At 42.6% G+C, this 14,989-nt stretch overlaps 1 long non-coding RNA gene across 1 annotated transcript in view; it reads right to left on the bottom strand.

The window, feature by feature from the left end:
• The window catches only part of LOC132219748 (uncharacterized), an 801,764-nt gene that overhangs the window by 90,787 nt on the left and 695,988 nt on the right, over positions 1-14,989 (bottom strand). The gene's annotated exons all lie outside the window — the stretch shown is intronic.

Raw genomic sequence — 14,989 nt, 5'->3', positions numbered from 1 at the left:
CTTGCTTTATTGTGCTGGTCTGGAACCGAACACACAATATCTTCAAAGTGTGCCTGTAAAAAAATGTTTTTCTAGAATAAATACCTTGAAGGTATCGAGTATTTCCTTTGTATTTATATTCCTTTATTCTACAGTTTGTATTACTTTCTCTGGTTCAATAATATTGTCCCATTTTCTTGCTGAATTATCTGTCTCAGATTATTAAGGGAGTCTTTGCTCTTATCCTGGAGAATTCTTGAGAAACATTGTTCATGTGTGAAAAACCTATGTGACATTGAACAGCACCTCTGAAGACCCACATCCTTATCTCCATATGGCGCCCGAACAGGGACCCCTAGGTAAGCGCCCCACACTCGGGACGGATCGGACTCCACCTTAGGAAGAGGGTGGATAGTCTTCGCCGACTCCGTCCACACCTTTGGGAACCCCTGGAACAGGATTCCCTTAGGTAAGCCGCCCCATTGAGAACCTCCACACTCGGGACGGATCAGACTCCACCGTAGGAAGAGGGTGGATAGTCTTCGCCGACTCCGTCCACACCTTTGGGAACCCCTGGAACAGGATTCCCCTAGGTAAGCCCCCCTCCCCCATTGAGAACCCCCACACTCGGGACGGATCAGACTCCACCGTAGGAAGAGGGTGGATAGTCTTCGCCGAATCCGTCCACACCTTTGGGAACCCCTGGAACAGGATTCCCTTAGGTAAGCCCCCCCCATTGAGAACCCCCACATTCGGGACGGATAGGACTCCACCAGGGTGCTGCAAACCCCCCTACAGAGGATAAGTAGGGTAAGAAGGTGGATAGTACAGAACTTAGATTGAGAAGATGTGCCATGCTGAGTCCAAAGAAAGAAGACTCTGTATTGATTCTTAGATTGAGATGTGCCATACTGAGTCTAAAGAAATAAGACTCTGTATTGATCTTTTAACACATATGCTTGCTAGCAGAGGAATTAAGGTTACTCCCAGTCAGACAGAACGTTTTATTCAAGAAGTATGTCCATGCTTTTCTGAGGAAGGAAAGGTAAATGTAATGGCATGGGAGAAGGTAGGCCCAAGGAGCCTTATCCTTAACCCCACTGCAGCCTTTCTACCCTGGGAAAGTGCAGGATTGGCAAGCTCTCCCTGGGATGATAGATCAGGACTCAGGTAATACTGGAAAACGCCAATCCTACTCTTAAAATGGATATAAGTGAGCATTTCAGGTTTTTCTTTTTAATGCTTGCTTTTAAAAAATAAAAAAGGGGGAATTTGCCGGGAGCCGGTCCATCCTTGCTGTTTCAAGGGACCTGGCATATATGGCATACGGTTCTTAATATGTTTGCTCACCTTCTTGGCGCTGTGTTTTAACCAAAGTCACCTCTCCGAGAAAGGTTGAATCCCCAGGTAGGGATTTTCCCCTGAAGTTAGGGAGGGAATAAAACCCCTCAACTAAGTGCCAGGCGGGTAATTAATCCCTTTAACTACGAACAATCATGCTTAAACTACATAATCTTTTCTCCCTGGAATGGAGATAAGAAACGCCCTAACCTTTGGAATAGAGATTGATAGGATTGAATCAACTGGTATAAATACAGTTGTAACAAGACAGAAACACTCAGAACTTAGAACACAGAATTCAGAACACAGAACTAAGAACACAGGGCTTGGAAGACAGGACCAAGAGAGACAGAGCCTAGGCACAGAACCTACACAGAACGTTCTCTGGAGACAGAAGAACTTCGCTGGAGAGAGCATGCCGGGGGATCCTGGAGAGGGACTGGCCTCGGAGCCTAGAGACAGAGCCTAGCGGGAGAACATGGCAAGGGATCCTGGACTGAACCTGACTACAGAGATTGGCAGGAGAACCTGACTGGAACCTGGACACTGAACCTGACTGGAGAGCCTGGACAGAACCTGGCTGGAGAACCTAGCGAGGGAACATGGCTACAGAACCTCGCTGGAGATCCGAAGCAGAACCTCTCTGGAGATCCGGGCTAGAGATCCTGGCTAGGCTGCTGATCAACTGAACGCTGTCTCCGTGTCATTCCTTCTTCGCTGACTCCGTCCACGCCCTTGGGAACCCCTGGACCCACTGGGGTTGTACCCCGGCAACCAAAATATTCATGTGCCTTGCTTTATTGTGCTGGTCTGGAACCGAACACACAATATCTTCAAAGTGTGCCTGTAAAAAAATGTTTTTCTAGAATAAATACCTTGAAGGTATCGAGTATTTCCTTTGTATTTATATTCCTTTATTCTACAGTTTGTATTACTTTCTCTGGTTCAATAATATTGTCCCATTTTCTTGCTGAATTATCTGTCTCAGATTATTAAGGGAGTCTTTGCTCTTATCCTGGAGAATTCTTGAGAAACATTGTTCATGTGTGAAAAACCTATGTGACATTGAACAGCACCTCTGAAGACCCACATCCTTATCTGTAACATGGGATTTATGCCATAGGACTGCTTTGATAATAAAATGAGATGTTATATGAATGTTACCTAAAGTGCAACATACACATTGTTGGTGCTCAATGACGTGTAGTAGTGGGTTGCCCTTTGTCTTTCCAAAACGATGGTCACTTGGCAAAATGCTGCTGTTTCCTTGAGAATCAAGTGCTCTTGACCAAGTGCTGGGAAGGAACTGTGATCATGATTCACTGGAAGACACTGTGGTGTCATGGGTCTATAGTTCCCACCTAGCAAAAGCCAGATTTTATTGTTATCAATCATTGTCTCTTATATTTTTAAAATATCTATTATTTCTTTCAAAATCAGAAAATACTATCAAAGCTACATTTAATGACAGCTGAAATTTGCAAAAAAGTTAAATGTAACAGCCAAGTTGGTGTCGGAGTGAAGCTCCTTTAAGACATTATCTTTCCAAACTTCTCTCCTCCACCCTTACTCCAGAGATTGTTCTTAATGCGTTTCTCCTTATGCATCATTGAGAACCATACTTTGAATAATGGAGAATACTTAGGTGGTTCCAATGAATCTTTTTTTGCCTGGTTTTCACAAGGTCAATCAAGCAGACCCTTCATGGTTCCATCACTGAATAATCAATCAAGTCAAAAACAATTGATCTGCTTCAAGCATGTCAGCAGCATATTGACCCACCCATTGAACTCTGCTCAAACGCAATGAAAGTGATGAAAGCCATCACTGCGTTGAGAAATGAGCAAATGAAGGACCCTCTGCAGACCTCTTCCCTCTCTCTTTCTTAATTATAGTGGTTGTTTTATAAATTGATTGTAAGGCTGTTGACATATGAATCTGTATGCACCAGGGCCTAATGGAACTTGTTAGGTCAATATCTCCTTTTGGCCACTAGTTGTCTGCTTGAGCATAAACACACCTCCTCTTTTCACAAGAGAGGCTCCAATGTGATCATGAGGGAGAGAGCATTGAAATCTTGCTACCCGGCATATGTCTCATTTTGGCTCAAATGAACTCATAAAATTTCTAACAACAAAAAAAGTGATCAGGTGGGAGTTTATAGTAAAGGCGTTGGAGTCTGATGACAATGATATGGATCCCAGCCCTGCAGTGGCATTGCTGTGCAAATTTGGGCAATTGACTCACGTTGCTTATGTCTTAGGTTCCTTACCTATAAAATTGTTATGAAAATAGTAACTGCTTCATAGGGCCTTGGGAAATGATTGTATAATAACCCATAAAACATTTATTTTAGAGCATCAGACCTGGAAGATAGTCAGTAAAAATTAGCTTTGCTATGTCTGCATTTTGAAATATCTTTCATAAATATCTTTCATCTCTCTCTCTGTTTTTCAGTGTTATCTTATACATTTTATTTCTCATGTGCTGAGCAGCTACACTTGATGAAACAGCCACTGCTGGTTGTCCACCAAAATCCAAGCCCAAGACTCTTCCAGTTGTTTTACAAGACCCTTCCCAATATCGGCTGGGCATATGGTTTCTGAATTATAGACTGAATTTGTAAGTCTCCCCTGTGGGTGCATGCGATTATGTAAGTGCTACCCAATTGGATATAAGAAGTGGTATGGATAACTCCCAAGAAGTATTTCTAAGAGAAAGAGGTTATGTTATTTTCTCTCCCTTTTCTCCTTCATAGTATTTTGTGAATATTCATGTAAATATTTTGGCTGAAATGGAACCATGAACTTGAAGGTGAAAAGCTTGATCTATAAGTTGGAAGATAGTGCAGAAAGATAGAAGGAATCTGAGGCTGATGATTATGGAGTCACCACTGCAGTCCTGGACTTTCTACCAGGATTTATAGCTGAGGATAAAAAACATAGTCATGTTTTATTGAAGTCACTGTAAATTTGGGTTAAGAAAAAGTTAAGTGATCATAGATATCACCGTGGCAGCATAGAATCAAGTGAGTTCCATAGTGCTGGCTGAGGAAATGCTCATGGATAAAAGTATCCAGGATAATCTATTTGCATGAGTATGAGACTGTCTTGATCCCTCTTTCTTTAAATCCACAGACTGAATGAATGAATGAAAGAATGAAGAAAGATTAGAGCCCAGCTGATGTGGCTCAGTGATTGGGCACCGACCCATGCACCACAAGATCCCTGCTTTGACTCCTGGTCAGGGCACATGCCTAAGGGGGTTTTGGGCTCAATCCCCAGTAGGGGGCATGCAGAAGGCAGCCCATTGATATTTCTATGTTTCTGTCTCTCTCTCCCTCTTCCTTCCTCTCTATGAAATAAATAAAAACATATTTTAAAAACTGATTAGGAAAAAATGTAAATGAATAGACTCCTCCAGCTCACTCTACTTCAGAACAATAGAATTTAACTCTTCTCCCAGGAGTATCTTGGCATTAAATGTAAGCCATTTATGTTTCAGAAATGTAGAGGGTTGGAATCACAGGGCTGAGACTCAAAGCACCTGGATTCTGTCCTGTTCCTTCTTGAGAAGGAACTTTGTGACTTCGAGAATTCCCTTTTTCTAATTCCCTTTTGCTTATTTTTCTGAATTATGCACATCATAACATCAACACTTATGTAGCCTGGGGAAGTATCTTGAAGATTTAAAACCTGGAACCTTTGTTAGGTATTACTATAACTCGTTCCATTGATGGTTGAGGTTGATGCACAGGTTTCATAGAAGAGAATCATAAAAGGGGTGTTTCGAAAACTCCAAGTTTGTGGATGGGCCAGTTGGCAGCACATACTACTGGGGTTGAGAATGCACATTTATGCAGTTGGGTCTGCCCTTCACACCTGCCCCAACCCAATCCCTACCCTCTGTGAGGAGACACAAGCCTGCTATTCATCATAGTCTTCGCTTGCCACCAAGAATGTGCTACTGCTCCTGTCCACTGCAACAGGCGGTTGGTTGGCAAAGCCTTCAGACACCTGTTGAGGCCGAGTCATCCCTATTCACAGGATGTGCCTCACTGCCTGCGTGTAGCGGGTTCGGTAGAGGAAGAGAGCCCTGGCTGGCCCAATCGGTGCAGCTGATGCTCTCATTCATTGGCAGCTTATGAGGGAAACCAGAGAGCCGTGGTCTAATTTCACTTGCTCCTCAGCTTCTCTTTTGACAGACGGATGATCACAGTGGGATGGTCATGCACATTCGTTCAGGCTCAGGAGCCTTACAAGGAATTTTGTGGGGCTTGGAGGAAATCAACTGTTTCATGGAAATTAAAATGAGTGGTGGTGGCCTCGATATGGTGCCTCCTGGGACCCCCGACACTTTCTTCCTGCATACCCAGCTTTGCTCGCACAGCCACTTACATAAAGTCTAGGCCATGGTGTCGATTCCAGAACCAGCAGGCTTTGTAGATAAAAATTGGCTTATAAGTCAATACACTCTTGATCTTAGCGGGCACTTGTAGATCTGTTTGACTAATCCAGAAGTATTGGGGTTTTTTGTGGGAACCGATTGGTCATCAGTATTGGAATTTCTAGGGCAATCTAAATAGTTAACCCTTTTTTTCCAGTTGCATCTCCAGAACTTCTGTTTCTAAGGGGGTTAGAAGCTACAGCACACCTGAAAGAGGAGAGTGGTAGTCTTGGAAATTAGTTGCCTATGGGTTTTGCATAATGTTGAGAGAGATCCTTTCTAAGTATGGTAAATGGCTGATGACCAACAGGGGCCTTACTTTACTTAGTAAAATAAGCCATGCATGTTTCAAAAGTGTGTAGAGGGTTAGAAATTCAAGGCTGAGAGAATCAAAGCACGTGGGTGTTGAATTTACTGGAACACAGAAATAGAAATAAAACAGGAATTGAAGAAAAAAACTAGCCTTGTTACTGACAAAGCAAGGTTAGAGCATGCAGTATACCTTGGGAACATGGATAGAACAAATCTCTTCTCCTTTCCTGCTGAATTAAACTCACCAGCCCAGTCAAAGATACCGTAGTGGGATAAGAAGGGCTTTCATCAGAACTGCAGTCTACATTGGTCATCTTCCCTCAGGGTGGAGACTCTCTGACCTGCAGGAAGGCAGGCCCCATGTAAGAGATCCTAAATCACAAGTGACTCTCTTCAGGATCTCCAGTCCCGCTTATGGAGGGGTACACATCAGAGGCAGAGCGGAAGCTCTTGACTCAATATTTGGGAGAAGGCAGAAGCTCCCTACTTTATAGGCCACCAGTATTGTTGAGAAAAACAAGTATGGCTCCTTATTACAGTGACCAGGCTTAACCAAAATGACAGCTGTGGTATGGGACAGAGGGCAAAGCCCTGGAGTCGGAGTCAGATGGAACTAAACGTGACTCCTAGTTCTGTCATTTAGTAGCTTTGGAGCAACCTCTTTACTCTGTCCCTGGGCATCTTTCTAATACTATGCGGGTGCCGAGACTCCAAGTTTCCTTCCCAACAGTGGAGGGAGAGGCTGCGTGGCTGAGAGCCCTGCAGCCAGAAGACCCACGTTTGTTTAATCCTGGCTCTCATGATTTCTGAGCACCAAATGTTACATCTGCAAAACAGAGTAAATACCTTCTACCTTGAAGGGTTACTTTGGATAAGGAGAGACTATGCATGAATAATTTATTGCACCATAAATGCTAAATAAGTAATTACCATTTTAAAAACCCAAAGAATTGCTGTTCAATTTTATTAAATCACTGCCAAATTCTGAAGGTCAGAGGGTATGATATTGTGATTTATACTAATGAATATAAATGTGGTCTTCATCCCCATTTCTGGCACAGAGCTCCTAAAACCCTTGAAATTTATTAAGTGATGAGAATGAAAAAGGTATATTTTGTCATGTCAATGAAGTGATTTGGGGGATGTCTCTAGATCACCTAAGTATAGGGGCTGGTCACCAGAGGATTGTGATTAGAGGGTTGAAACTTTCAACCCCATCCCCCTGATCTCCTGAGAGGGTGGGGGTGGGGGAGGTTTGAACAATTTTCAGTGGCCAATGCTTTAATCAGTCACGCTGGTCCATGTAATGAAACCTCCATAAAAACCCAAAAGGATGAGGTTCAAAGACCTTCCAGGTTGCTGAACAGGTGGAGATGGGCCGGGCGGTGGGAGGTGGGGGGGAGAATGGCATGCCTAGAGAGGGCGTGGGAGCTCGAAGCCCTTTCCGACACCTTGCCCTATTTCTTTGTTCCATCTGGCTGCTCCCGAGTTACATTCTTCTATAATTAATTGGTGATCTAGTAAGTAAAATGTTCCTCTGTTTTGTGAGCTGCTCTAGCCACTTCATTAAACCTAAGAAAGTGGTCATGGAACCTCTTGTTTATAGCCAATTGGTCAGAAGTACAGATGACAACCTGGACTTTTGATTGGCATGCTGTGTTGGAGGGTGGTTCTTGGAACCTACAATTTGTAGCCAGTTTTTCAGAAGCAGGGATTTTTGATTGGTATCTGAAGTGGATTCTGGGACTAAACGCTTTCTTTCCTATGGGATGTGCTGCTGTCTCTGGATAGATAGTGTCAAAATTGTGTTGAATTGAGTTTAATTCTCAGACACCCTGCAGGTATACAAGAACTGCCTATGGGTGTGGTAAATACCCTCCATAACATGCACACATTGGAATTGGGCCCAGAAGTCTAAAAGAGAGGGTTATGTAATATGGAAAAACGCTAAAACTAAGATAAAATATTGTTCCCTAAAATAAAGGCCAAAGTGAGAGGCAATTGGCATCTGTTTGAGGTCAGAAGAACAGCCAGCTCTTCAGGAAGCACTGATTCAGGCAGAAACCCAGTGTTCTCCTTAGGAGACAAAGGCAAGGGTGTTTATGAGCAAGGGAAGGGGAACAATTACATCAGCAGACGGAAGGCATTTCTATAGGTGCAGATGACAGAACATAGTGACGCTAATTCTAAAGAATGCTTTCAATTTTCAGCCCCGTAGTCATAATGTCTGCTTTCTTGTTATGGTTTTGAACAGTTGTTTGGGATACAATGCTGCTGTAGGCCCAGGCCAAAGATTATTTTGCCTTGTTTTAACATTCCAAAGGTTTGAGGAGTAAGGTATGCAAGGCAGTTCCTCTGGGATGGCAGCTCATAACCACAATGACACTGTTTTATTCCTTATCAATGCGCTCTGTTTCGATAAACTTATCTGGCCCTATTGACTTAAATATTGTTTATATGTTAATAATTCCAAAATTTTCATTAGTATTTCTGAGTGATAGATTCTCCCTCCCCGCCCAACTGGTAGACGAAGTATGACGTAATCTGCAGCTCGGAAATACCTGAGTGACTAACCATGTACCTTGTATGTAGACTATACATTGGACCACCAATCCACACCTGCCAAATACCTTAAGCCCTTGTCCTATATAGACAATGCAGTAAGCCACCAGTCAGTGTGCGCCGAGTACACTAAGCCCCCCACCCCTTCCCATTCTGCCTTTCAAAAGGCGTGCCCACCCCTGCACGTGCTGCTGTCCTCCCCTTGTGAGACAGCCCGGCAGGTCCTTCTGTAATAAAGCCTGCAGTCCTGGTTTTCGGCCTCTGCCTGATTTTTCACTGAGCACTCTGTAGAACTCCAGACTTTGGTGTGTAGTTGTTCACTTGACATCTCCAAAAGGATGTCTAGTATGGATCTCAAAGTTACCACAGCCAAAGGGGGGCTATCTTTCCGTGCCCTACACCCGTGTTCAGGATAGTCCTCCACATGTCTGGTCCTCTTATCTATGGCTGCATAAAATAAAATATAGATCTCTCTGTATAAATATGGTATGAAATAATCCCAAGCATAAAAAAACAGCTCTAAGAGTTGGTGACTCAAGACAACAACTTTTGTTTTCCCTCACAAATTTGTGATTTGGGAAGAGATTGGCAAGAAAGGCTTATCTCTGCTTTATCCATCATCAGGTGGGCAGCTCTGATAAAGAATGAATGGTCCATTTCTAAGGTGACTCACTCACACACTGCTGGCAAGTTGGTGCTGGCCGTTAAGTCCACCTTGATTCCTCTCCCAGTGGGAGTGCTGAGGGCCAGGAGCCTTGGTTCCTCTCTAAGAGGGTTTGCCCAGGTGGTCTGTGCTTCCTACAGCATGGTAGCTGAGTGCCAAGGGGGATCATCCCAAGAGAACACCGGGCAGAAGCTGTACCACCCTTTGTGACCTCACTCACAGAGTTATACTATATCATTTCCATAATGCCGTGCCATGCCCTGTCAGCTAAGGAAGCCACAGGACCTGGCTCCACCTGAAGGAGTGGTAAGATCCTAGGAAAGCCTGGAAATGTTGTTGCAGCCATCTTGGGGAAATTACACTGTGCCGTATCTTCACATATCAGAAGACAAGGACACTGTCATTCTTTTGGTTGGTTCTTCAAACCAAAAATCAAAATATCATCCTGGATCTGTCCCTTGTTTTTACATCCATGCTCAATTAATCAGAAAATCTTATCAACTAGACCAGCCGTGGGCAAACTACGGCCCACGGGCCGGATCTGGCCCATTTGAAATGAATAAAACTAAAAAAAAAAAAAAAAGACCGTACCCTTTTATGTAATGATGTTTACTTTGAATTTATATTAGTTCACACAAACACTCCATCCATGCTTTTGTTCCGGCCCTCCGGTCCAGTTTAAGAACCCATTGTGGCCCTCGAGTGAAAAAGTTTGCCCACCCCTGAACTAGACACATCACACACTTGAGATCTTTATCTTTGGGAGAACCATCATCTCCCTGGATGATGGCTTTAGTAGCTTCCTGATTGATCACTAAATTCCCTTCATTTGTTCCTACATTTCACTCCCCATACAACCCAGACACCGATCAGCTCTCTCCCTGCTTACAAAATCTCCAGAGACAAAGTGGATCACAGCATGGTGATAATGGGAGCAAATCACAATTCTAAATGTCCATGTATGATCTATAAGTACAGAATGGGAACAGCAAAAACCTGGCAAACTTGATTTAACAATTCTACCTTCATATATATAGATTTTTTTCATAGTCCTCCCAGTATTTCATAGACTGGGCAGAGGAAAGGTGTTAATGGCACAGTCCTTCATGGGTTATGAGTGGGCTGTGAGATGCACATCCCCTTAGCCCGTGGGCTGTTCTGTCTGAATTGTTGTTTATGGTTGAGAATCATTTCCTTATCAGCAGTTCTCAACCTGTGGGTTGCGACCCCTTTGGCGTCGAACAATCCTTTCACAGGGGTCGCCTAAGACCATCCTGCATATCAGATATTTACATTTACTTATATTTACCACTGCCTTACATGATTCCCCATTATTGTTTAAATCAGTGGTTCTCAACCTTCTGGCCCTTTAAATACAGTTCCTCATGTTGTGACCCAACCATAAAATTATTTTCGTTGCTACTTCATAACTGTAATATTGCTACTGTTATGAATCACAGTGTAAATATCTGATATGCAGGATGGTCTTAGGCAACCCCTGTGAAAGGGTTGTTCGACCGCCAAAGGGGTCACGACCCACAGGTTGAGAACCACTGGTTTAAATGATTTAAAGACCATTCTGGTACATGTAACGTTAATGACATGTACCAGGATGGTCCTTAAAGGATTTGACCAAGATCACCATCCAAAATAGACTCTCTCATTTCACATCCTACCTGACAGGGAGACAGTTGGAGGTTCCTATTGGGAAAAATCAAGAACTTGCCTTCTGAGTGTCTAGGATGCAGCATGACAGTCTGAGACCTGATGTGGTGAATGTAGGGAGAAATTCACTTCTTCCCAGGCATGCATCCAAACCCTCTGCTCACATTCATAACTGTCCAGCAGGCCCCCAGGAAAGCACACGGCAGATGCGTAGATTGATATCAGCATGTGCTGGGAACAGCTCCAAGCTAAGCTTTCAGCAGTTTGTAAAGATGTACATGAAGCACAAAGCAAAGGCTATAGATGGGCTTGACCCTGGGAGAGAGAACAAACATACTGTTCTTACAGGGTGTTGCCATTTGATTTTACTTAGGGGCCTCTCAGACAAATGATGGACTGAGAGCATCTGATGATTTCAAAGGTGGGAACCAGAGTGAAGATATCTTTTTAAAACCCTAGTTATTCTATGGATAACATTATGACACTTTAGAAATGAGAGCAAGAGGGAGAGAGATTAACTTGGATCTTCGAAGCTTCCGACTCAGGGAAAGGCATTGATTCATCTATGAGATTGCTAATAGCAGGTGTCTGGTGTGATTTATGCCAACAAACAAAGTTGTTTGGGCCCTAATCCTTTTCCATCTGTTTCATAACAGGGAGAGGAAACAGGAGAGGTTGTGAATAATTCTAGAACTTCAAGATCCTTTTCACCCTGGCATGTGGAAGTCATGCTTCCCCCTCACTGACTTGGTGAACCGGGCTGGCAGGTTACTAACCAGATATGGACTCATATCTGCTCATTGTCTATGATCTATGAGGCTCCTCGGACTTGAAAGGAGCCAGGGAGGTGTTGAGAATTTCTGTAAGTAAAGTCATAATGAAAAATCCCTCTGTTCCCCCTCCCCTGTGCTTACAGGGGATCGTTCCCCGGGCTCTTCGCTGAAAGAAGCCTCCTGCCCCAGCATGGTGAGGAGTTTGGGGAAGAGCAGAGCTGATGACTGGAGCATATTCACTCAACAGGCATATCCTGAATACACAGTATAGGCCATCCATGGTGCTTTTTAATGAGTCTTAGCTTCTGAGCATCTTCTAAAACTTGGGAAGGAAACATCAGTTAAAATCCATACTGTGAAAAGGTATTTGACTGTTCACACTCAGCCCATCACTCGCTGAGAAGGAACTCCGGGAGACTAGGCCTTGTTGATAGGAAAGATTGGCAAAGGTCATAGGAAGACTACCAAACCCACTCTTATAGAGCCACGGTGTTGGTCCTTCCTCTGTCTGTGTTCTGCTCGTGGACATAAACTGGCTGCGGGTGCTCAGCTGGGTTTCGTAACTTCTCTGATCATCAGTTTCCTCCCTTGTAGAATGGAGATACCTATGTTCCCAATTTTCCGAGGTTGCTGTGAATATCACATTAGATGATTTTGAAAGCACTATATTAATGTTAGTTTTCCTTTTATTAGGATTATGCAAAAATACAAAATACAAGGAGACGTATTTTAAGTGGTACTTGGTTCTTCATCAGGTAGTTTACTATGAAATGAGATGCTGGGATGATATTTGAGCTGGTCCTCGAATACATGTATTCTCTTTCATTTGAACTATATTTATCTTTCAGCTAAGAGATTAATGTAGTTCAAATGAAAGAAAGTACATGTATTCGTTTCGTAAGGCTACCTTTTTTTAAAAAAGTGCCTCAAATTGAGTGGCTTAAAATAATGGTTATTTCTTGGCTCATACTTCAGAAGGTTATATGTGCAAAATACAGGTAATAGCCAATTCATGCTGTCTGTGAACGTTCTAGATTTAGATCCTTCCTTGACTCTTTCTAGATTCTGAGGGTTGCTGGCAATCCTCAGTGATCCTCAGCTTACAGACCCATCTTGTACTCTGTGCCTCCATCATCACATGGCATTCTCCCTGTGTATCTTTGTCCAAATTTCCCTCATCTTATAACAGTGATGGCGAACCTATGACACACGTGTCAGAGGTGACATGCGAACTCATTTTTTGTTTGATTTTTCTTTGTTAAATGGCATTTAAATATATAAAATATCAAAAATATAAGTCTTTGTTTTACTATGGTTGCAAATATAAAAAAATTTCTGTATGTGACATGGCACCAGAGTTAAGTTAGGGTTTTTCAAAATGCTGACACGCCGAGCTCAAAAGGTTTGCCATCAGTGTCTTATAAGGACACCAGATCATTGGATTAAGGCCCACTCTAATCCAGTATGACCTCAACTTCACTTGATTATATTTACAAAGAGCCTATGTCCAAATAAGGCCACATTCACAAGTATCAGGGTTTAGGATTTAAACATATTTTTTGGGGGGGAGGGGACTCGATTTAACTCAAAATTATGTGAAGAGAATTCAGAGAAGATAAGCACAAGATGTGTTCAGAAGAGCAATGAGTAAATTATCACGAACATAGAATATGTGGTGGATGAGTAGAGAGTAATAATGCCGCACTTGAATGGCAGCCAATAAACAAGTACCATGCTAGAAGATGCATGAGACTGCATGTTTGAATTGGAGACATTGTATGTAGCATGTCACAACTTCCTGTACAGAAATAACTATACTATACATGGTCAGTGCTCTTAGGGATTGTGGCACACATAAATGCAGATTGTACTCTCTGTTTGATTCACTACTGAATGTCTAGAATCTAGTTTCTGATACACAGTGGACACTACATAAATGCTGTTGAATAAATGAATGAATATCTGCTTTTCTGTAGATGAAGAAACCAATTGAGAGGGTAACTTGTTGAAGAAAACATGATGATAGTAAAGCTGGCATGAGTGTTCATGCTCTATTGAATACCTTCCTTGAATATGATAAAGTCAGAATAGTTTATTGGTTTGGCCATTATTGTCCTTTTTCCACCATGCATTAAAGTCACATAATATGTGACCTCTTGCCTTCCTGAGGCCTCAAGGCACGGTTGTTCATCAGGCATGCCATTTGACAACGCAGCGGCCTTCGTCTGGCTCCACGCCCTCAGACGACATGCTCACTTTCTCCCACAGATGTTAGGCAGAGCCTAGAGAACACTGACATTTGGCATCTGCAAAGGCCATTGTCATTTCTCTGTCACTGGCATTGCTGGTCATTCTTTTAATACCCATTGAAAATAATGCCATATCCTGACCCTCTGTCACTGCAGGTAAACAGTGTTCAACAAGATAGGTTTGCCCCCAGGTGGTCAGGACTGAGTTGGGAGATAAAATGGGAATTCAGGTTCATTAGAAAATAAAATTCCAGGATCACAGAAAACTTAAAAGTTCATCCAATTTTATCCCTTATAAATGATGCACCATTTCCCCATTACCCCTGAACACACACACACACACACACACACACACACACACGTACAAATAAACATAGTTATCTGCAAGACCTTTCCAAATGTTTAGCCTACAGACATAAGCCCACACAGAACCTTGTCCTTTGTCCTTTGAACACAGGATAGAATTTTGACCTAATAAGAATAGTTTTTAGAAAAAGAAATTTAGCACTGACCAAAAAAAAAAAAAAAAAAAAAAAAGTGGGGTTGGAGGGAGGAGTCTCATCAGCAAATGGAAGAGAATTGATGCATTGTGTGATGTTTATGTGGTAGTTAGTTTCTAACTACAATCTTAACTTGATATTATTTTTCTGCCATTTCATAAATATTAGAAGCCAATATCAAACTTCCCTGATTCTGGGAGCTGATCCGTTCTCTCCCCTCCCCTCCCCTTCCTTTCTCATTCATTTGTGATGTCATTATAGAGACCTTTTCTGAGCACCCCCAACATTTTTAAAATCAGAGTCTTCTGCATATTATTCTTATTTTGCTTCATAGCACTCATCATGGCATATATATATATATCTATCTCACACAACTAGGATATCAGCCAAGGAGGACAGAAATGTTATCTGTTGTGTTCATTGGTGAACTTTATTGACAAGGACATGCTTGGCAATTAGCACAGAGCAATCGTTTGGGGAATGAATGCTGCTTCTAGG

The sequence above is a fragment of the Myotis daubentonii genome, chromosome 17 (assembly GCF_963259705.1).
Source record: "Myotis daubentonii chromosome 17, mMyoDau2.1, whole genome shotgun sequence".
NCBI lineage: Eukaryota > Metazoa > Chordata > Mammalia > Chiroptera > Vespertilionidae > Myotis > Myotis daubentonii.
The sequence above is the reverse complement of the archived record's forward strand: the minus strand, read 5'-3'. Positions and strand labels throughout refer to the sequence as shown.